The sequence below is a fragment of the Gigantopelta aegis genome, chromosome 6 (genome assembly GCF_016097555.1).
Source record: "Gigantopelta aegis isolate Gae_Host chromosome 6, Gae_host_genome, whole genome shotgun sequence".
NCBI lineage: Eukaryota > Metazoa > Mollusca > Gastropoda > Neomphalida > Peltospiridae > Gigantopelta > Gigantopelta aegis.
In genome coordinates, this window is record NC_054704.1 from 87,077,307 (window position 1) to 87,101,391 (window position 24,085).

Below are 24,085 nucleotides of genomic sequence, written 5' to 3' on the forward strand. Positions count from 1 at the left end.
CTAAAATTGGACAGCTCTATTATCATACAGGACAATAATGGCTCATTTGGCTGCAATTTTGAAAAATGACCCCCAAATTGGTATTTCGAGTGGCTTATTAATTGGACTTGAATAACAATCCAATGAGATCAACTGCCACGTTTATTGCTTGTATCGCTACATGACATATTCTCCCTTCTTCCTTCTACTAATAGTGCTTACCATATGATATACATTGTACTAGTATGTGAGATTTGACGACCCTGACACATATAGGTTGCAACATAGGCCTACGTTTCGAACAAAAACAGCACTAGTGATTTACAAAAACAGCAATAAAGCGGTAAAAATATATAAAAATCGATTTTTTTTTTTTAATGACAGCAGAGCGTGGTTTCGATCCACGGACCTCTGGGTTATGGGCCCAGCGACGCTTCCATTGCGCCACTCTGCCTGATGGAATTACGCTCAACTTTTCATATTTTCAAGTTGCTTCTGAAAACGATTGTATTAGATGACTTGAGGAAATCTTAGCACATTTGATTCTATACTTGTATTAATTTTTAACCATCCTGTATGAAACTGATTTTCTGATAAATCAAATGGCAGATATCTTGCGTATTTTTCGGGTTACGAAGCAAATAATTGCAATGGCTAGATGCAGTCTACATTTTATTAGGAACCAAATAAAAGTTCGCTCATGCCATGGTCAGACCTGAAATAGCTCTTAAGGTCGGGTCAAAGGTGAAATATTCGAGGATGGTACAATATTATATTTGAAGAAGTCGATGAAACGATGCCAGTAAAACAAAGTATCAAGGTAAATAAAAAGAATACGAAATTTAAAAGCGCTAATCGGCAGTCTGAAGAAGGCAAGACAATGATTGGTGTGACGGTGTCTGTGGTTCAGCCACAAAACCAGGTACACTGGTACCTAATTATGTCCTTCGGTCATCATCATTCCAGCCAGTGCACTACGACTGGTACATCAAAGGCCGTGGTATGTGCTATCTTGTCTATGGGATGGTGCATATAAAAGATCCCTTGCTGCTAATCACCGGCCTCGGTGGCGTCGTGGCAGGCCATCGGTCTACAGGCTGGTAGGTACTGGGTTCGGATCCCAGTCGAGGCATGGGATTTTTAATCCAGATACCGACTCCAAAGCCTGAGTGAGTGCTCCGCAAGGCTCAATGGGTAGGTGTAAACCACTTGCACCGACCAGTGATCCATAACTGGTTCAACAAAGGCCATGGTTTGTGCTATCCTGCCTGTGGGAAGCGCAAATAAAAGATCCCTTGCTGCCTGTCGTAAAAAAGAGTAGCCTATGTGGCGACAGCGGGTTTCCTCTAAAAACAGTGTCAGAATGACCATATGTTTGACGTCCAATAGCCGATGATAAGATTAAAAATCAATGTGCTCTAGTGGCGTCGTTAAATAAAACAAACTTTACTTTTGCTGCTAATCAAGAAGAGTAGTCCATGAAGTGGCGACAGCGGGTTTCCTCCCTCAATATGTGTGGTCCTTAACCATATGTCCGACGCCATATAACTGTAAACAAAATGTGTTGAGTGCGTCAATAAATAAACCATTTCCTTCCATTTCCTTCAGTTATCATCATAAACGTACGAGCGAATCTTTCGTGCAAAATGAACTCGCCCGAAACGTTATCATCATTCTGCTCACAATATTAATTGTAATCGATTTTTAAATGCGTTGTGATTCGTTCAGAGCATCTAGAGCTGTTGGGTAGTAATGCAAATATGTTTTAGGCATTTTCCTTTAATTCTGGCAAAACTGAGCCTACCTTCTTACCAAACACGGAGATCGCTTCATGGAACGGGGCCTTGGACTTTAAGAGCGATCGAAATCAACCAGTGTATCTGATTTTAATCAGATTGGATTCGAATCTGTGTCGCAGTCTGACATGTAAGATCCCCCTTTCTTCGTCCTACCAATTGTGCTATCAGTAGGTGGTCGTATTTCAGAGAGGAACTAAACTTTGACACGTACTTTCCAAATCCGCCAACAGGTAAGGGATTTTATTTAAATTAATAGGTCTATGTAATATTCCCTCCGGGTGGCACTTGGGTCATAATGAAACCGATTTAATTAATAACAAAGACACGCTCGCACACGCACGCACGCACGCACACGCATACATACACATACATACACAAACATATATATATATATATATATATATATATATATTAAAACTACATTCCCTGGAATATTTTTATTATTTAAGCATATAGAACAGAAAATCCAATTACGTTTGGTGTATGTATGACGCCGCACTCCGCAATGGTTTCACTACGCTGGCTTATCCAGGTCAAACACAAAGCCAGTATTTTGAAAGTGGGACACTTTTGACGGGCTCGTACCGATCTCGGTTTTCATTGGCTTATCACAAGTATAGAATTCCCCAACAAGAGATCACGTGAGATTTCGCAATTTTTGAACAAATTTAACTGTCTTGATTGAGGAGTCGTCTCATATCTCCAAAACATATCTATATCCATAGAGGTATGGTACAACGCCTTTCCAGGGGTCGGTGAGTGGGGGATTTGCCTTGAAATTTTGACAGTAGCCAGCTGTTGGCATACGCGTTACATGTAAGGGGGTTTGATTGCAAACATATTTTATTGTACAAAGAACAAAAGAATTGGGCACAAGTTTGACAGCTTACGAGGCCCTCTTCTATATTCGTACAATATACATGGCGACCTATATTACATAGCTGTAAATATAAACTACATGTATACATTCAATGATAACCAGTGTAAGGAAATGTATTGTATACAAAAGAATGTAAAGGAAAGAAAAACAAATATGATACAAAAGATTACACAAATAGTACATCACGTGCAGTTAAATTCGTTATCACATTTACAAATAATCCTTTTGGTAATTTAAATAATACTTTATTAATCAAAACGATGAGGGTTTTTTATATATATTTGAACATAAGTAATATTTCTTTATTATTGGCATCGCTTAATGTGCTTCTACCATGTAACAGTAACTGTAAATCTATTGGTCGAAAAAGCTGTAAGGAATTACATAGAATCAGTCTCTGTTGTTCATATTGTTTACATTGTAAAACAAAATGGATATTGTTTTCTAATCTGTATCCACAGTTACATGAAGGGTCTGTGGTAAGTCCACATCTGTACAAATCGGCGTTTAAAGGGCTACATCCATGTCGTAATCTAGTATGCAATATATTTTCTATTCTTTTTCCACAGGAACTTTATTTACCATTGGTGTTATTGCTTTTTTGAAAGACGATATTGTTTCACACTTTTTAATTGCTGGGCTTAAATTATTCCACAAATCAATTGCTGAATAAATAAATGATGATTTTAATAAGCAGGTTCTAGCAAAAGGTGTAGATATGTCCTCCCGATTTCTTAACATATAAGGAACCCTTTCTTCTAATCTTTGTGGAATACAATTAGTTAAGAAATCGAGAGTCATTCCTTTCATTATTTTAAATATTGTACACAGTTTTTTTGTTTTTCTCCTTTCACTAAGTGTTGTAAGACCCGTTTCAATATATAGCGAATTACGTGAAGCACATTTAGGCATGCCAGTGATTACCCTTGCAGCTTCTAGTTGTACCTTTTCTAAATTATCTGCGTTTAATTGGGAACAGCCATCCCAGACCTCTGAAGCATATTCTAGGACGGGACGAATGAAAGTACTATATATTCGCATTCGATTTTGACGATTTAATAACAGTCTGTATTTCCTTAATACTGAGATCATTACCGACACTGATGTGCATACATTTAGAATATGACTAGACCATTTTGCAACATCTGCTAAAGTTAAATCTAAATGTTTATGCGTTTTTGAGTTGTTTAAAGTTGTGTCACCAAATACAAGACATGGTTCATTAATTAATTTGGTTAGAGAAAACAATAATACATTCGTTTTATTTGGGTTAAAGGTAACTAACCATTTGTTTGACAATTCATAAAGTTTCAACAAATTAATGTTTAGATCGCGTTCTATATTTGAAATGTCATTTGACGATATTCCAATACTTGTATCATCAGCAAATAGCCTTGTTACACAGTCTAGTTCATCAGCAATATCGTTAACATAGATCAAAAATAGTAAGGGACCTAAAACGGATCCTTGAGGTACTCCAGCCTTTAGAGTTCCATAATTTGATAACGTTCCATTTATATACACTCTTTGTTTCCTATTAGAAATATAATTATTAATCCATTTTAAGAGATTGCCTCTGATGCCATATTGTTTAAGTTTATAGATTAAACCCCTGTGCCATACCCGATCAAAGGCCTTGGACATGTCACAGAAAACTGCACAGAAATATTCTTTATTGTCCAGTGATTTACAAATTTTATTATACAATTCAATTAATTGGTACACGGTGCTGTGGTTGGGTCGGTATGCACACTGATACTTATAAAGTAGATTATTGAATGTGAAATAATTATACAGGTGTTTAAACACTATTCTCTCAAATAGTTTTTCAACACATCTCCTTTTTTGAAAAGTGGTTTTACGTGGGCAATTTTTCAATAGGTAGGGAATTCTGCTGAGATCAGTGATTTATTAAAGAGCAATTGAAGAGGAATCGAAATGGAATTGGCAATACGTTTTAGTAGTTTATGGCTTATTTCATCTGAGCCACTTGCTTTATTAGGAGCTACTATTTTAATAATGTCTATTATTTCTTCAGTGGTTATTGTCAAGGTTTCCAAAGATTCCCTGCAACGTTGTCCAAAACTCGGAAGTGCAATATTTGCATCATCAACTGATGAAATTGATAGAAAATACTTGTTTAACGTTTTTGCTTTTTCAAAATTCGTATATGATACAGGCACATCTGATGTTGCATCTTTAAGTGGTGGTATAATGGTTTGTGGTATCGATGTTTTTAAAATAAATTTAATATATTGCCAGTACGTGGTTTTATTTTCACTACAAAGTGTTCTTAGTTTTTCGTCTAGGGATTTAGCAAATTCTTCTTTAGCTCTTTTTTTCATATTATTAACTTTGTTTCTTTGATTTTTGTATTTACGTTCATCCGTTGGTCGTTTAGATTTTAGCGCTTTTTTTCGAAGTCTGTCTCTAATTCGTAATTCTTTCCGTAGTTTACTATCAAACCATGTAAGGGGGTGTTACTAATTACGTAACGCTCTAGGGGTAGAGGACGAGGGTATTGTGTTCGATTTACGTAACATTTTTCAAGACTATATATTATTTTTATTCATTACTTAGACCTAAAAAGGTGTTTTTTGGAAATGCGCGGTCAGTCTAGGATCGATCCCCATCGACGGGTATACAAAAATACTATGATATGTGATATCCTGTCTGTGGGATGGTACATATAAATGATCCCTTGCTAAACAAAAATGTAGCGGGTTTCCAAGGCACGTGTGCAGGGATTTCAGCGGGGTTGGGGTTATAGACTGTGTTGAGCGAAGTTTATATGGGGCCATGCTCCCCCAAAAAATACATTTACATTTTTTTTAAGCTTGGGCAAGTAAGGGTTTCGACCTCCAATACCCTCCCCCTGCACATGCACCTGATTCCTCTCTATTTGAATTTGTCGATTTTAACACGTAAAATTAAGACGTGAAAACGTTCATTGTCTACTTTAGTATATTTTATTTTTAAAATATATACATGATTAATGTGTTACTAGTATACAAACTAAACTTTGAAAGTTCTACTAACACTTTATAAAATACCAATTTTGAAATAGAAGGTACGACTGTCGATAATACGTTGTCAAGATCAAATCGGTTTTAACTAAAGACTCTAGTACCGTATCCTCAACCGAACGTTCTTCGTACAGCGCAAGATTTCTCTTTTAATTTTTTGAGACGAACCCTACAATTTGAAATCGGCAAACGCACGTGTTAACTGAAACTGACAACAGGCTGTCGTTTGTGCTTTGCCGAGCTATGGTGGCACAGGCGACGAATCAAGCGTATACGTTTGACGATATCCGTTCATAGCGAACACACAACACTTTTTCAAAACTGCATTTGAGCTTGTATTTCACATTTGTACATGATGTTATAATATGGTAACCAGAGAATGTAACTTTAAAGTAATAAATTGACACACGCAAGAACCGTTCACTGAAGTACTCTGACCTCTCACGGTCATCTCTACTTATTTCATCCATTCATATATATTTATCATCTCGTTTTATAAAAATTCAAAAGTTAATTTAAAATATTGTAATTTCATTCATTTCTCAAAAGTCTGCTTTTTAAACACTAGAAATTAAAGTTCTATACAGGTTTTTTTGTTTTTCGCCATTGGGATCACTGTCAACTGCTTTTCTTTTTCTTTTCTCGGTTTACCCCGTGACAAGTACTGAATCTATCTGCTTACTACTCACATATTGCCCTTTTTAAACTTTCATTTTATCTATCAATAATACAGTATTGTCCGTTGATCAGACGGACGTTACTTTTTTATTTAAACAAATATAAAGGTATAAATATATCGGTAATTAGAGTACTATTAATCAGATTCAGGAAAATTCAAAATAACTATAACATAATTTTTATAGACTTTGTAAAAACTATGTGACTAAATGTTTCAAATATATCTTTCAATATTTTTAATTAATTAATTAATTAATTTGTTTGTTTGTTATTTATTTGTCATTTCGTTAGAAATAGAGGTTAAAGGCATAACTATGTCGGTATTAAGAGTACTATTACTCAGATTCATGAAAATTCGAAATATCAATAATATACAGACTTTGTAAAAACTATGTGACTAAATGTTTCATATATATCTTTCAATATTTTTAATTAATTAATTAATTAATTTGTTTGTTTGTTATTTATTTGTCATTTCGTTAGAAATAGAGGTTAAAGGCATAACTATGTCGGTATTAAGAGTACTATTACTCAGATTCATGAAAATTCGAAATATCAATAATATACAGACTTTGTAAAAACTATGTGACTAAATGTTTCATATATATCTTTCAATATTTTTAATTAATTAATTAATTAATTTGTTTGTTTGTTATTTATTTGTCATTTCGTTAGAAATAGAGGTTAAAGGCATAACTATGTCGGTATTAAGAGTACTATTACTCAGATTCATGAAAATTCGAAATATCAATAATATACAGACTTTGTAAAAACTATGTGACTAAATGTTTCATATATATCTTTCAATAGGTTAAATTTATTCATTTATTTGTTTGTTTGTTTGGTTTGTTTGTTTGTTGTTGTTGTTGTGGGGTTGTTGTTGTTGTTGTTTTTTGTGGGGCTGTGGTTAGAAATAGTAGTTCAAGCATTAAATAAATAATTAGATTATAAAAATAAATATATAAATATATATATAAATAATCATTTCTTAATTTATGACGCGTTAAATTCCTACTTATCTATACTAATGTAGAACATTTTTTAAAATACATTTTGAGGTATTCCAATTTATGTAATTACAAAAACACTTACGAACAAAAAGGAGACAACTGATTAGCAGAGCGTGGTTTCGATCCACGGACCTCTGGGTTATGGGCCCAGCACGCTTCCACTGCGCCACTCTGCTTACTGTTCACATGTGTCCTTTTTAAACTTTCATTTTATGCGATCAATAATACAGTACAGTCCGTTGATCAGATGAGGGTTACTGGGTTTTTTTTAAATAACTATAAGAAGGAAATGGTTTATTTAACGATGCATTCAACATTTACGGTTATATGGCGTCGGACATATGGTTGTTGTTTTTTTGTTTGGTTTCTTTGTTGTTTTGTTTTTTTAAATATTTATTTTTCCCAGTCCATTATGACCATGTCAAGATAACGGTTACTTTTTAAAATATAATTATAAAGTCATAAATATATCGGTAATAAGAGTACTATTAAACAGACTGAGGAAAATTATATAGTGTTTGTTACTGACTAATCACTGCTTTATAATGAATCAAAATAACTATAATAACGACGTCAAATATTAAATAAACAATTAAATAAAATAAATAAATAAATAAATATTCGTTTTTTAATTTGTGACTTGTTAAATTGCTACTTATCTATACTAATGTAACAGGGCCGTAGCTAGCGGGTGGGCGGGCAAGGGGGGCCAGTTGCGCCCCCCCCCCCCCCCCCCCCCCCCCGTCACACGAAATAAATCCGGAAACAATTATAGAAACTTAAAGAAAATTCTCTTCTTAACCGTTTAAGGGGTTTTAGACTATTAACTACTCAGCTGCTTCCCCAAATAAAATAAAAAAATCCTTGCTACGGCCCTGTATATATATACTCTTCACAAAAAGTTGGGGAACACTAATAAGAATTTGCAATTGCCAAAATTGTAAGGTATATTAGCTGTGGGGAATGGTTATATGATAATAGTGAATTAATTGGGCAAACATTATAACCGGTAGTTCAGTATTACAGTAGGTTTTATGATCACCAAAGATCTTGAAGGACGATTGGGGTCAGAAGTGAAATTTTAAAGTTAAAGTTTTTTTATCAATAAATCGCAAATTCAAACAATAAAAATGACTAAAAACAAAACAATAACAACTGTATGATCAACAGAAAGAAAAAGATTGACAGAAATAATGTTCCACAGTGATTAAAGGACCTTCCTGGAAATTGTCAAAATCGAGAATGACACCACACGCACGTGTTGCCCCAGAATGACACCCCACGCAGGTGTACGGGGCAACTGCGTGATGCATGTGCAAACTATGGAATGTGTTTCGGTGTGTTGATAAACAGACTTGAACGTTCTTTACTAGGATGTCTGTGGTCAAAACGTATGTTCGGTCTAATAGTTGATATTAACATTAATATTTCAGGTTCCCCTACTTTTTTTGAAGAGTATATATAGCTTGACACAGGCAAAACGTACACGGTCTTGATTTGATGAAACAAGGTACAATGACCTTCACACAGCCCCAGAACCTAACAGCTGAAAGAACTGGCATACAGAGATTTGTTTCAAATGTGTGCCTTTTTTATACGTGAAATTTGTCAGGGTTTGGGTTTGTTTTCACGAATATATAAACAATTAAATTAGTAAAACCCCCACCCAAAACAAACAAAAACAAACAAACAAAAAAACACAAAAAAACCCATAGGATTTAAATAATTCAACGGGACAATAGTACATTCATCTTTGCAAGGCGAAATACAGTATACTGTACGGAATGGTACATTGGCTTGTGAAAATGTTGTACATTGTACCAACTGCTGGTGAGATTAAAACAAGTGTGGGGTTCTACTAAAACAGGACGCCATATAACTGTAAATAAAATGTGTTGAGTGCGTCGTTAAATAAACCATTTCCTTCCTACTAAAACAGGATGATCACTTTTGTGCGAAACTAAGGTAGTCACAGACGCCCCCGTTATGTCTGAAACGAGCAGCACACCCACCAAATGTTTGGTCTGATTTTCTGCAAGGGTGAGGGGTGATAGTATTTATTCCTATGGTGTTTATGTTGACTGAAACGCTACGTGTAGCAGGTTGATGGTGAGATGCTCTTGCATGGAAGAAGACGTTTGTTTTGTTTAACGACACTACTAGAGCACATTGATTAATTAATTACCGGCTATTGGATGTGCTCTTACACGGAGTTTTAATAAAATATTCAGTATTCTAATTATTTACATCCAATAGAAATTGCAATGAACAAAAGTAGCAAGTCAGCCAGGGGCCATATAAAATCTGTGCTATCATAGGCCATATAAAATCTCTTTTAGGTCTAAGGTGAGTAAACAAACACGTAAAATACTGCGAACTATCACCGATATGATTATCTTGTCTCTTAACAATAGTTGGATACTGATATCCCGGATGTTGGCTTCAAGTCTATAGATGGAGTTTGATTCCTTTTAAGAGCGCAACAATTCCGTGCTTCCATGGACAAAAGATTTTTAAGTGCAGCACTCTTTGTCCAAGACAATGTCTACATTGTTGTCAAGCATATGTTTTACAGATTAAATAGAACGAGTCATAGTCCGTTTTGAATTTTAGAATTTCTTTGGCAAACAAAAGTCATTTACTCTATTGCAAGAATAATGTAAGTTGGTGTAAGTAAATTTATCAACGGATGCGTTCCATAAAACATATTTGAATAAATAAACTGCCTCTACGAAAAGGAGATTCCCATGTCGGAGGTTTAGAATTCTCCAGAATCGCAGGGATAGTCGAGCAATTATTACTTCATCAGAATGACTGTGATAGTTCATCACAAAAATACAATGGTTTGGCTAATATTTCTGAGTCAAGCTTTAAAGTATATTAGTGGACATCAGTTCAACATGTACAATTCCATGCATATAAGTAAATTTCAGGAACAAGACCACGCTGATCTGCACGTGAATCTCGCAGAAGGCAATGACGTCATCAGCTTGCTGCAATGTTGTAGGTTCTGTCAAAGAAACGGTGATTGTGATGGGTTCGTCTTCTGCAGGTCATCACCGTCCAAATGTTTCCAGTTCATCCATTCCAATGTTGCTGCTGCTACCAACCTCTCCGATTTTTCTTCGTGTTCATTCTACGTCTCAAACCAGAAACAGGTAAAACATTACAAATTGGTCTTTAAACATGTTTCAGTGTTTGTGTGCCTAGGTTTGTTGGCAGAATATATACTAGAAAGGAAATTTTAAAGTCGCAGACCCAAGTTTCAACCCGTAAAAATGGACATTAAGTTTAGTTAATATACAAACTGATACCACATTTGGATAAAATTACAGTAGAGTGAAACAAGAGTCTGTGACGTTCAAACGGTGAAATACCATTAAAAATAGACTAAAACTCGACTCCGTAATAGTTACTTCTCAGACGTTCAAACGGTGAAATACCATTAAAAATAGACTAAAACTCGACTCCGTAATTGTTACTTCTCAGACGCACATGCGTTTTTAAATATATCAAATATGCATTTTGTGATATTAGAAACACTTCGGATGTTCGGAAATGGATAATCCAAACAATAAAATCTAAGTAAAGTATGATTTCAGTTAACTAAAACGGCTCTAATAGTAAAATATATGCCTTAGTGTTTAAAAACTATGGTCTGTCTCTTTAATGCTCTGTGGGATGGTGCATATAAACGATCCCTTGCTACTAATGGGAAAATGTAGCGGGTTTCCTCTCTGACACAATATGTCAGAATTACTAAATGTTTGACATCCAATAGCTGATAATTAATAAATCAATGTGTTCTAGTGGTGTCGTTAAACAAAATAAACTTTTAATGACACCCCAGCATATTATTTAATCAGCTGCTGTTACAGATCAAAACAAATATTAAAGAAAGAAATGTTTTATTTAACGACGCACTCAACACATTTTATTTACGGTTGTATGGCGTCAGACATATGGTTAAGGACCACACAGATTTTGAGAGGAAACCCGCTGTCGCACTACATAGGCTACTCATTCCGATTAGCAGCAAGGGATCTTTCATTTCCGCTTCCCACAGGCAGGATAGCACAAACCATGGCCTTTGTTGAACCAGTTATGGATCACTGGTCGGTGCAAGTGGTTTACTCACTCAGGGTTTGGAGTCGGTATCTGGATTAAAAATCCCATGCCTCGATTGGGATCCGAACCCATTACCTACCAGCCTGTAGACCGATGGCCTAACCACGACGCCACCGAGGCCGGTAAACAAATATTAAGGTTTGTTTGTTTAACGACACATTAATTAATTAATCATCGGCTATTTGGTGTGAAAATTTTGATAATTATTCTGACACACGGTGTTCAAAGCAAACACGCTACATTTTTCTACTAATAGCCATGGATCTCTGTTTGCGCTTTCCCACAGACAGGGAAGCACCTACCACGACCTGAGTTAGCTTTAGATAATCAAAAATAGTTATTACTTTATATTTTCTACATTTTGTACAATTTTGTCGTTTCAACGTAGTATAACCTCAATCAAAAATTATTTTTGCCAAATACTGTTTTGCGAGGGAAAAAAAGAAAGTTTCAAAATGTCTTTTCTTATCTGTTTACGAGTCTCTTTGATTTTATGCCCTTAAGGTTAAAGCGCGCTGTCCTGGGCACATACATACAAGCTATCTGGGCTGTTTATCTAAGACAGTGGGTTACCGGTCAATTGTTACTGGCTAATGATTGAGTGCTCTTACACAGACTTTAAAGTTCACTCTGGGTATGAACCAATACCATGCTAGCCTTAAAACAGATTTGATTTACCTTAATGCACTACGATTAATGTGGTATGTGCTATCTTGCTGGTCTCTTGCTGCTAGTCGTTAATACGACATCATGATTCCTCACACTAACCCAATAGCATCTGTCCAGGCAGGGTACTCGACCGAGCAATCGACAATGCCGTGGAGATTGCCGTGGTGTTTTTAATTCTCCGCATAGCATAAACCTTTATTCTGTGAACTATATTCGAATTTCGTTTCACGTGGAATGTTTTGGGTTTTTTGTTTTGTTTTTTTAATTGTAGGGGTTGCTTTGACAGTGTGCTCGATATAAACAAGAAAATTAAATGCAGCTCCCAAATAAATCATACGAGTTTGACGAGAGAAGTTAGCACTTTTGTGGGTTTCAGGGTTGATTCTTCAAATGTGTTTATCACGTCCATAGGGTACGATTTCCTATTATTGTAGGGGGGCAGGCTGATATTTCCCTGAATTAAACGAAAATGACTGAATCTGTATAACAATATTATTCACATTATAATTACTGTCAAATATAGGGTTGCAAACGAATTTGACATGGGTTACAACTAATATTGTGGGTAGAATGATAGAAATACGTGGTGAAAATGTTTCAGGCAAGCTCATTTTGACCGAATATCTCTATTTGTATGGGAGGGGAGGGCGGACGTAGCCCAGTGGTAAAGCACTCGCTTGTTGCACGGTCGGTTTGGGATCGATCGCCATCGGTGGGCCCATTGGGCTATTTCTCGTTCCGGCTAGTGCACCACGACTGGTATATCAACGGTCGTGGTATGTGCTATCCTGCCTGTGGGATGGTGCATATAAAATATCTCTTGTTGCATTAGAAGAACAATTAGCGGCTTTCCTCTCATGACTACATATCAGAATTACCAAATGTTTGACATCCAATAGCCGATGATTAATTAATCGGTGTGCTCTAGTGGTGTTGTAAACAAAACAATCTTTTCTATTTGTTTTGTCCGAATTTGACGATTTGCTCCAGCCCTGGGGGCTGCCACTCTCTCCCACCCCCCACACCCCTCCCCAACCCCCCGTCTCGTACGCTTATGATCACGTCCTACCAATGATTAATACGTTATATTTTGCAGGCGCCATCCCCAAGTACGACTAATACAAAGGCAACAACACCAACCACTACAACAGTGACGACTACGACAACACTGTCAACCACAAGCACGTCCACTACACCAGTGACTACACCGACAACCAAGACCCCTGGGTCTACAACTACAGTTGCATTCATCAAGGGGAAGGGGGAGGGAGAGGGGGAGGGAGAGGAGGAGGGAGAGGATGAGGGAGAGGATGAGGGAGAAGGGGTGAATAGGGGGAGGGAGAGAAAGGGAGAGAGAGAGGGGGAAGAGGAAGAGAGGGAGAGAGATCTTTTCCCATGTGCAGGACAGTGAAAATCACGGCCATTGGTGTACCAGTTCAATCGATAGATCCCTCGACTCATCGCACTTCAAGCGAGCGTCTAGCGCAGAGCAACATCCCATATAGAACGGAACAGAACCTCGTGTCTATTTATTTATTACATGTTGCGGCTTATCAAAAGTATAGTTGAAAATGTATCATGAAATGGCAGAGGCGGAACTAGGGGGGCCCCAGGGGCCCGCCCCACCCTTGCATTTTGCGACAGTTATAATTTTATTATATATTAATTTTCATTTTTTTTTACGATCCCCTCCAAACCTCCCCCAAAGTTCCATTGGCATTCCGCCTCATGTCATTGGGCCCCCCCCCCCCCCAAATGGATTTTCTGGTTCCGCCACTGAATGGAATTACCGCATTGTGCAAATAGTATGTTATTACTGAATGTTAAGAGAGTACATTATTTAAATATCTAAGATGTTTTAATTCAAAGTGTAATTATGATATGGCGAATTTGTGTATATGTGTGATTGTGTCCGTAATAAACTCACTGCAATACATTTTTACATTAAACGTATTAAATCAGGCACGACGGAGCAGGGGGTGGGGGTGGGGGGGGGCTGGGGTTCTCTACCCCCCCCCCCCAAAAAAAAAACAAAAAACAATTGTGAATCAAAAATATTATTAGTAGAATGCAGGAAATTGCATTTCAGTACATAAAGTTTTCAAAAGTTTACGAAAGAGCGTACGCTCCCCCAACCCGAACCCCTAGAAACTTTGCTCTGCGCTCTAGATCTCAGTCAGCCGTCTCTCTCTCCCCCCCCCCCCCCCCCCCCCCCCCCCAAACAAAAAAAAGAAAATAATTTCTACTGGCTTCCGCCTTGCCTGTTAAAAGTAGAACAGTGTTTATGTTTATGTTAAATAATATACACTGATAAATGCTCTAATTGCAACCAGTATATTTTCGTTTTAACAGGTAAATATCACGGTGGCACTTGACTGTTTCTGTTAAAATAAAAATTTTAACAGCAACAGGAATGTTAAATGACAACTTTTTGTCTGCGGCTTTACCAGGACAACATACTTCCACTGTGCCACTCTGTTTACTGTTCACAAGTGCCCTTTTTAAACTTTCATTTTATGTGATCAATAATACAGTATAATCAGCTGATCAGACGAAGGTTACTGTTTTAAAATAACTATAAAGGCATAACTATATCGGTAATAAGAGTACTATTAATCAGATTCAGGAAAATTCTAAATAACTATAATATATAGACTTGTGAATACTATGTGACTAAATGTTTCAAATATATCATTCAATATTTTTAATGTATTTATTTGTTATTTCAATAGAAATAGTGGTTCAAATGTTAAATAAACAATTAGATTGATTAAATAAATAAATAAATAAATATTGTTATTGTTTATTACTTAATGATTTGTTAAATCGCTACTTATCTATACTAATGTAAAAATGTTTGATACATTTTTAGGTATTCCAATTTATGTAAATTACAAAAAGACTTATGAACAAAAAGGAAACAACTGGTTAGCAGAGCATGGTTTCGATCCACGGACCTCTGGGTTATGGGCCCAGCACGCTTTTTTTAAAAGTCTTTTTATTTACAAATTCAACAATGCACATTCAATAAATAAAAATATATTAAAGCAATAAACACGCACACACAAGAACCATTCACTGAACTACTCTGACCTCTCGCGCTCATTTATAAAGTAAAGTTTTTTTTATTTAACGACGCCGCTAGAGCACATTGATTTTTTATCTTATCATCGGCTATTGGACGTCAAACATATGGTCATTCTGACACTGTTATTAGAGGAAACCCGCTGTCGCCACATAGGCTACTCTTTTTACGACAGGCAGCAAGGGATCTTTTATTTGCGCTTCCCACAGGCAGGATAGCACAAACCATGGCCTTTGTTGAACCAGTTATGGATCACTGGTCGGTGCAAGTGGTTTACACCTACCCATTGAGCCTTCCGGAGCACTCACTCAGGGTTTGGAGTCGGTATCTGGATTAAAAATCCCATGCCTCGACTGGGATCCGAACCCAGTACCTACCAGCCTGTAGACCGATGGCCTGCCACGACGCCACCGAGGCCGGTCGCTCATTTATACTGATTTCATCCATTAATATATACATGCAGTATCAAACTTCACAGAATATGGCATCGATTTGACATTTTCCGGAAATTTCACCCTTACATAACGTGTTCCATCAAAAATGGGAAGTCCAGCATGTCTCCGCCTTTTAATGTCAGTATTACCGCAATCTTGTATTGATTTAGTTTCTTGATAATGTCATCATCGGTTACATATGCTGGTAACTGCATGAATGACACCACCACTGTGTTAGAAAACAACATGCTACAGTTAAAATCATGTCCATCGAACGAAAAACCATCAACTACCAACCTTGCATTTTCTTCACAATCAAGTCACATCCAGAATGTTAGCATACTTGGGAACAATCGCCAAAACTGTATTCTCACCAGTAATTTCTTCCAAAGCTTTGTAAATGTCATCAATCTTGTGTTTTAGATTATCCAAAACATCAATAGAAACTGAGCATTCTTTTTTGTACTTCGCACCCAAAAGTCAGATTTTTTTAAAAACTAAAAAAAAACTGACAGTGCAAAACTTTCCATATCAAAAATAGATCAAGTCTCTCGCATTTCAGCAAAAGAAAAAAACAAAACACACATCTCCAAACAAACAAAAACGGAAAAAAAACAAGAGCACTCTGAAACCTCTTATCACCAAAATACACAACCGGAACTGCCCAGCACGCTTCCACTGCGCCATTCTGCTTACTGTTCTCGAGTGCCCTTTTTAAACTTTCATTTTATGTGATCAATAATACAGTATTGTCCGTTGATCAGATGAGGGTTACTGTTTTAAATAACTATAAAGGCATAAATATAGCGGTAATAAGAGAACTATTAATCAGATTCAGGAAAATTCTAAATAATTATATTATATCGATTTGTGAATACTATGTGACTAAATGTTTCAAATATATCATTCAATATTTTTAATGTATTTATTTGTTTGTTATTTTAATAGAAATAGTTGTTCAAATGTTAAATAAAAAATGTGATTAATTAAATAAATAAATATTGTTATCGTTTTTTAATTAATAATTTGTTAAATCGCTACTTATCTATACTAATGTAAAAATGTTTGATAAATGTTTAGTATTTCAATTTCAATAGTGTTTGTCAGTGGCGAATCATTGCTTTATATTGCATCAGATTTTGTTAAAATTGTAAATGACTATATACTATGTGACTAAATATTTCAAGTACATCTGACAATGTTTTGTATTTATATATTTTTTTGTTTATTTTTTTGTTATTTCGTTAGATATAGTGGTTCGAAATTAAATAAATAAATCTTAATTGTCTTCTAATTTGTGACGTGTTAATTTGCTACTTATCTATTCCACGGTAAAAAAGGGACACATTTTGAAGTATTCCAATTTATGTAATTACAAAAACACTTATGAACAAAAAGGAGACAACTGGTTAGCAGAGCGTGGTTTCGATCATGTTTAAAGTATATCTTTTAATATTTTTAATGTATTTGTTTGTTTGTATGTTTGTTTGTTTGTTACAGGTATAAATATAGCGGTAATAAGAGAAATTCAGGAACATTCTAAATAACTATAATATATAGATTTGTGAATACTATGTGACTAAATGTTTCAAATATATCATTCAATATTTTTAATGTATTTATTTGTGAATACTATGTGACTAAATGTTTAAAGTATATCTTTTAATATTTTTAATGTATTTGTTTGTTTGTATGTTTGTTTGTTTGTTATTTCGATAGAAATAGTGGTTCAAATATTAAATAAACAATTAGATTAATTTAAAAAAAATTATTGGTTTTTTAATTTGTGAATTGTTAAATTACTACTTATCTATACTAATGTAAAAATGTTTGATAAATGTTTAGTATTCCAATTTATGCCATTACGATAACACTTATGAACAAAAAGAAGACAACTGGTTAGCAGAGCGTAGTTTCGATCCACGGACCTCTGGGTTATGGGGCCAGCACGCTTCCACTGCGCCACTCTGCTTACTGTTCACAACTGCCCTTTTTAAACTTTCATTTTATGTGATGAATAATACAGTATAGTCCGTTGATCAGATGAGGGTTACTGTTTTAAATAACTATAAAGGCATAAATATATCGGTAATAAGAGTACTATTAAACAGACTGAGGAAAATTATATAGTGTTTGTTACTGACTAATCACTCCTCTATATTCATATTGAATCAAAATATCTATAATATATAGACTTTGTGAATACCATGTGACTAAATGTTTAAAGTATATCTTTCAATATTTTTAATGTATTTGTTTGTTTGTATGTTTGTTTGTTATTTCGATAGAAATAGTGGTTCAAATATTAAATAAACAACTAGTTTAAAAAAAATTTAAAAGATTGTTTTTTAATTTGTGAATTGTTAAATTGCTACTTATCTATACTAATGTAAAAAAAATTGATAAATGTTTAGTATTCCAATTTATGCCATTACGATAACACTTATGAACAAAAAGAAGACAACTGGTTAGCAGAGCGTGGTTTCGATCCACGGACCTATGGGTTATGGGCCCAGCACGCATTTTTTTGCTTCATTTTAAGCTTTTTATTCAGAACATCAACATATTAATATAGCTCACATACATATATAACAATATAAATATAAAAACACAATTTAAAAATAAACACTCACAAGACACACGCACGCACGCACACACTTGACACACATTCATACACACATATGTAATTCCAAACTATAAGAATATTCATAATATAATAAATGATGTTTACACATCTTAAAATCAAATTGTCCTTTAGTATGACAGACATTAAACCTAAAATATAATTAAACAATATTTAATATTATTATATCAAATATACACACACCTGTTTTAAACTGACATTCCCTCCCATAAGTATTTATGTATTTTAAATAAAATAATCATTCAAAATATATTTGTGCAGAAAAAGGAATACTAAAGGTTATTTACGTTTAAATAATTACAAAACCTATATTTAAAGTAAACATCTAAACAAAAAGACAATTGAGTGTATTTGTAATATAAAGAAAGTCATTAAATAAGCACATGTTATCATAAATTTAATCACATTATCTCACTCATCCTTCCTTCATTCACTCTCTTCAACACCTTTTGCACGGATAGCTTGTCTCTTTTGTTTTCTACTTAACATAACACGACGAATCGATTCATCCGCTGGGCGTTTGATCAGCTGTGACCGACGCCGTAACTTTCGCTGTTGAAAGTTTTTAGTTTCAGTTGTCATGGTGTCCGCGTCCTTCTCACGAATGTCGGCTGCTTTCACTCCCTTCACTGATTCCTCCACATTACAGTTTGCGTGCTGGTTGTCATTTCTCGAACTCGGTGTTGCATCTTTGTGATCATTTCTCCACTCAGCTTGGTTACCCTTGCTTACTTTGACTTGTTCATGGCTTGCCTGGGTTGGTTCTTGCATTCTATCATCATCAGTACTGTAGCTGTCACTGCCATCCACATGCTCGCTGTCGTATTCATTCACACTGCATACACACACATCCTCTTTATTTCCACATTTTCCACACAGAAATGTTTTCTTACAATTCCTGGCAATATGTCCCTTCTCTTTGCAGAAATTACATGTGATATTCGGGCAATCTCGAATCACGTGACTATCCGACATACAGTTATATCACACCTTTATTTGATTGTCATGCAAAACACGAAAAAACTCCACACCTTCAACAGTGTTAAATTTCATGGAATATGGTAAACTCTTTACGTTAGGTGGACATTTAACACGCACGTACCTGGTTCCATCCGCAATGCGAGTACCCTTGTAAATTCACCTGTAAATAGGTGTTATTAACTCAATGTTCATCGATTTCAATTTCTCCTCTCTCTTCGTCCGAAATATATGCTAGCAAGTGCAAAAAGGTAACAACAACACTGTCCGAATGTAACAACCTCGCCTTCATTTTCATGTCATTTAGTACCAAGGAATCATTATCCGAAATGATCCCCGCCTGTACAACATCATCCACAGTCACTTCATACCTGTCAGGTCCCTTTGGCACACACGCATGAATGACATCACCAACCTGTTCACTAAGGAATTTAATCAAGTCCCCAGCCGCCATCTTTCTATTGTCACCGACATCAACGACGACCGTGCACTTCTTCTTGTAGACCACTTTCTTCACTTCCTCCTTCTCCATATCGCCACCCTGACTCATCTTCACTGGTTTTCAAATAAATCCGAAAACAAACACCTTCTCAATTCAAAAAACACTTTCAACAAATTCCAAAAAGTGTCATAGGGTTTTACGTGCACATTCAGAACAAGCTGTTGTAGCGCACGCCTGTCGTGGGCGCAAGAGCCGGCCTTGGCCGGCTCCTCCGTCCATGACAGGAAAGGTTGGGGGAGGGGAGAGGAGGGACCGCCTGCACTGGCAGGTGCAAGGGAGCACCAGCAGCCCGATCAAATCGGTAGCAGGCGGGTGGGGGTGGTGGTGGTGCTATGGAATTTGAATGGAGCAGTTAAATGCCAAAGAGAAAAGGGTGCGCAATTTTGATTGAGGGAATTTGGCACAATTTTGAACGGTCGGTCGAAAGGTAAATGGCCGAGCTAATATAGGTTTTGATATTAGTGAATCGAGAGTAGCTTATTAATTTTAGACCTTTACGATGCTGTGGTGTCTCCCTAGGTTGCCCATAGGGCCCTTATAAGGGCCTGGCCGCTTCTGGTCGAGGCATCACCAAGTACCAAGTTATTATCAGCAGCAAGTATTGGGGGTTTGGGTTGGGGAGGCCGATATTCTTTTGTTCAGCTTCTCCCGGGTGCATTGCAATTGTGTACTCGGAACGGTATTCTTTTGTCCGGTTCCTTATTAGAGTACGTGCTGGGCTATTAAATGGGGGCGGGTGCATTGTTATCATTAGTCAATGCACTCTGTGTACTGATGCAGTGAGCGTGTAGTCTGTGTGTGAATCCTAGTTTTGTGTTACGGTTGTCTTAAGTCCCTATTCTAGTAAGTTCAACGGTCATTCATGACCACCCATCCCCCTCCGTTCTTGTATAGCATTGAAGACAATGACTGAGGGGGAGTTAAACTAGCCTAGCTATCTAATTTGAAGGGTTAAACCCGTATAGTGTAGGTATTGGTTTAAAAGCCTAGTGCTTGGCATACTTAACTTTATTACCAATGCAATAAAACGAAACTAACGGTGGCAAGTAGCAATTGTATACATAATATGGACCGATCTAGGTACTTAGTTTGAAGAATTTTGATTCCCGCCCCCTAAATATAGGATTTTAGTAGGCTTACTTGGTTTGTCTTCAGGCTATCTGGATAGTTGGGTATCGGTTTTCCTACATGTCTTTGCTTCTGGAACCCTAGTTGACTTACCTTAGTTAGCTAGGATGGAATGCATCAGTAATAAAAAAAATAAAAAACATGGTGCGGGTGCAAAGACAAATTCGTGCAGTTTATTTACAGTTAGGTGTAGTGGGGTTCTTGATCCGTGATTGGTTGGATTGGACCAATGAGAGTGCTGCAAAAAATAGGCGATAATTAGTGGTGTCCTATCTTGGTTGATTATCTAACGATGTTGATTGGCTGGTTAATTAGCCAATTGGGTTACTGCGACTTCGATCCTGTCTTAGTGAGAAAGAAAGAAAGAAAGAAAGAAAAGAAAAAAAGAAAGAAAGAAAAAAAAAAAAAAAAAAAAAAAAAAAAAAAAACGAAAGAAAGAAAAAAATTATAAGAAGAATTTATTTTTTTTTAATTAAAAAAATACTAATGTGTCGTTAGCGGGTGGTGTATGCCAGTTGTCAATCACGAGCTTCAGAACATGAACATATTTACAGTAGAATAATATGGTTATCGTGGTTAGGTCTGGTTAGTTCTGCTGTATAGACTGATAGGTTATCTGACAGCCTGGCGTATTTAACTACTTTAGAGTGTTTAGATATTTTTTCTTTGAACATTGAACAAGGAAGATATTATGGTATAGAAAGATCGGAAAGAAAATGTAAATTGTGCAATAAGGACGATATAGAAGACGAATACCATTTTATTCTGATATGTCCATTGTATACAGGTTTACGAATTACTTACATAAAAAAATATTATTGGTTCAAACCATCTATGTTTAAAATTGTACAATTATTATCAGTTCAAAACAGAAAAGAACTATGTAATCTCGGTAAATTTCTCAAACATGCAACCTTTTTACGTTCTAAGCATATATAACTGTCCATCCTCCAATGACACAATCACCCATTGTATATATTATCTGTTTGTATCATTGTTTATTGAATGTATATGTATATGCCTATGAGCCGTAAGGCTTAAATTACTAATTAACTATACTATACTAGATATGTTTGATAAATTTTGAGGTGCGAAGCCAATGTAATTACCGTGAAGATATATGAATAAAAAGGGTAATTGGTCGTTGGCTGCGGCTTCGAACAGGATTTTCTTAAATGGTTAAGCCCAGCACGCTTCCACTGCGCCACTCTGCTTACTGTTCACGACTGCCCTTTTTAAACTTTCATTTTATGTGATCAATAATACAGTACAGTCCGTTGATCAAATGAGGGTTACTTTTTAAAAATAACTATAAAGGTATAAATATAGCGGTAATAAGAGAACTATGAATCAGATTCAGGAACATTCTAAATAATTATAATATATAGATTTGTGAATACTATGTGACTAAATGTTTCAAATATATCATTCAATATTTTTAATGTATTTATTTGTGAATACTATGTGACTAAATGTTTAAAGTATATCTTTTAATATTTTTTTTATGTATTTGTTTGTTTGTATGTTTGTTTGTTTGTTATTTTCATAGAAATAGTGGTTCAACTATTAAATAAACAATTATATTAATTAATTATTTTTTTCGGTTTTTTAATTTGTGAATTGTTAAATTACTACTTATCTATACTAATGTAAAAATGTTTGATAAATTTTGAGGTATTCCAATTTATGTAATTACAAAAAGACTTATGAATAAAAAGGAGACAACTGGTTAGCAGAGCGTGGTTTCGATCCACGGACCTCTGGGTTATGGGCCCAGCACGCTTCCACTGCGCCACTCTGCTTACTGTTCACAACTGCCCTTTTTAAACTTTCATTTTATGTGATCAATAATACAGCATAGTCCGTTGATCAGATGAGGGTTACTGTTTTATATAACTATAACTATACGATTAAACAGACTGAGGAAAATTATATAGTGTTTGTTACTGACTAATCACTGCTCTATATTCATATTGAATAAAAATATCTATAATATATAGACTTTGTGAATACTATGTGACTAAATGTTTAAAGTATATCTTTCAATATTTTTAATGTATTTGTTTGTTTGTGTCACAAGTCAAGGGTAATCAGAGCAGAATGTGATTTGAAAGTAATTATTTGTAGATTTACTATACTATGTTTATTAGTACACATGTGGTATTTTTAGTTGTACATATGAAGTTTATAGTATAATACTTATTATCAATTATACGGTAATACAGGTTGTACAGTTGAGAGAAATGGAATAGATTAGTCATAGCTTGGATCGTGAAACTAAAGGTTTCTTGGTATGGGATTAATTAGGCAAGGTAGGAATTTGTATTGTTATAGCTTGTAGCAGGAGTGAGTGGATGGTAACTGAAAAGCTGACTGTGTGAATAAAAGAGATGACTTAGTTATTGTTTGGGGCAGACTGAGGAAAATTATATAGTGTTTGTTACTGACTAATCACTGCTCTATATTCATATTGAATCAAAATATCTATAATATATAGACTTTGTGAATACCATGTGACTAAATGTTTAAAGTATATCTTTCAATATTTTTAATGTATTTGTTTGTTTGTTTGTATGTTTGTTTGTTATTTCGATAGAAATAGTGGTTCAAATATTAAATAAACAACTAGTTAAAAAAAATTTTTAAAAGATCGTTTTTTAATTTGTGAATTGTTAAATTGCTACTTATCTATACTAATGTAAAAATGTTTGATAAATTTTGAGGTATTCCAATTTATGTAATTACAAAAAGGCTTATGAATAAAAAGGAGACAACTGGTTAGCAGAGCGTGGTTTCGATCCACGGACCTCTGGGTTATGGGCCCAGCACGCTTCCACTGCGCCACTCTGCTTACTGTTCACAACTGTCCTTTTTAAACTTTCATTTTATGTGATCAATAATACAGTACAGTACGTTGATCAAATGAGGGTTACTTTTTAAAAATAACTATAAAGGTATAAATATAGCGGTAATAAGAGAACTATGAATCAGATTCAGGAACATTCTAAATAATTATAATATATAGATTAGTGAATACTATGTGACTAAATGTTTCAAATATATCATTCAATATTTTTAATGTATTTATTTGTGAATACTATGTGACTAAATGTTTAAAGTATATCTTTTAATATTTTTAATGTAT

The 24,085-nt window shown here is 35.3% G+C and overlaps 3 non-coding genes across 3 annotated transcripts; all 3 read right to left on the minus strand.

The window, feature by feature from the left end:
• Positions 1–7,476: 7,476 nt before the first annotated feature.
• Positions 7,477–7,548, minus strand: Trnam-cau. Its single transcript has one exon. It is a non-coding gene; the product is annotated as a tRNA-Met (tRNA).
• Positions 7,549–22,670: 15,122 nt separating this feature from the next.
• Positions 22,671–22,742, minus strand: Trnam-cau. Its single transcript has one exon. It is a non-coding gene; the product is annotated as a tRNA-Met (tRNA).
• Positions 22,743–23,719: 977 nt separating this feature from the next.
• On the minus strand, positions 23,720–23,791 carry Trnam-cau. Its single transcript has one exon. It is a non-coding gene; the product is annotated as a tRNA-Met (tRNA).
• Between the last annotated feature and the right edge of the window lie 294 nt (positions 23,792–24,085).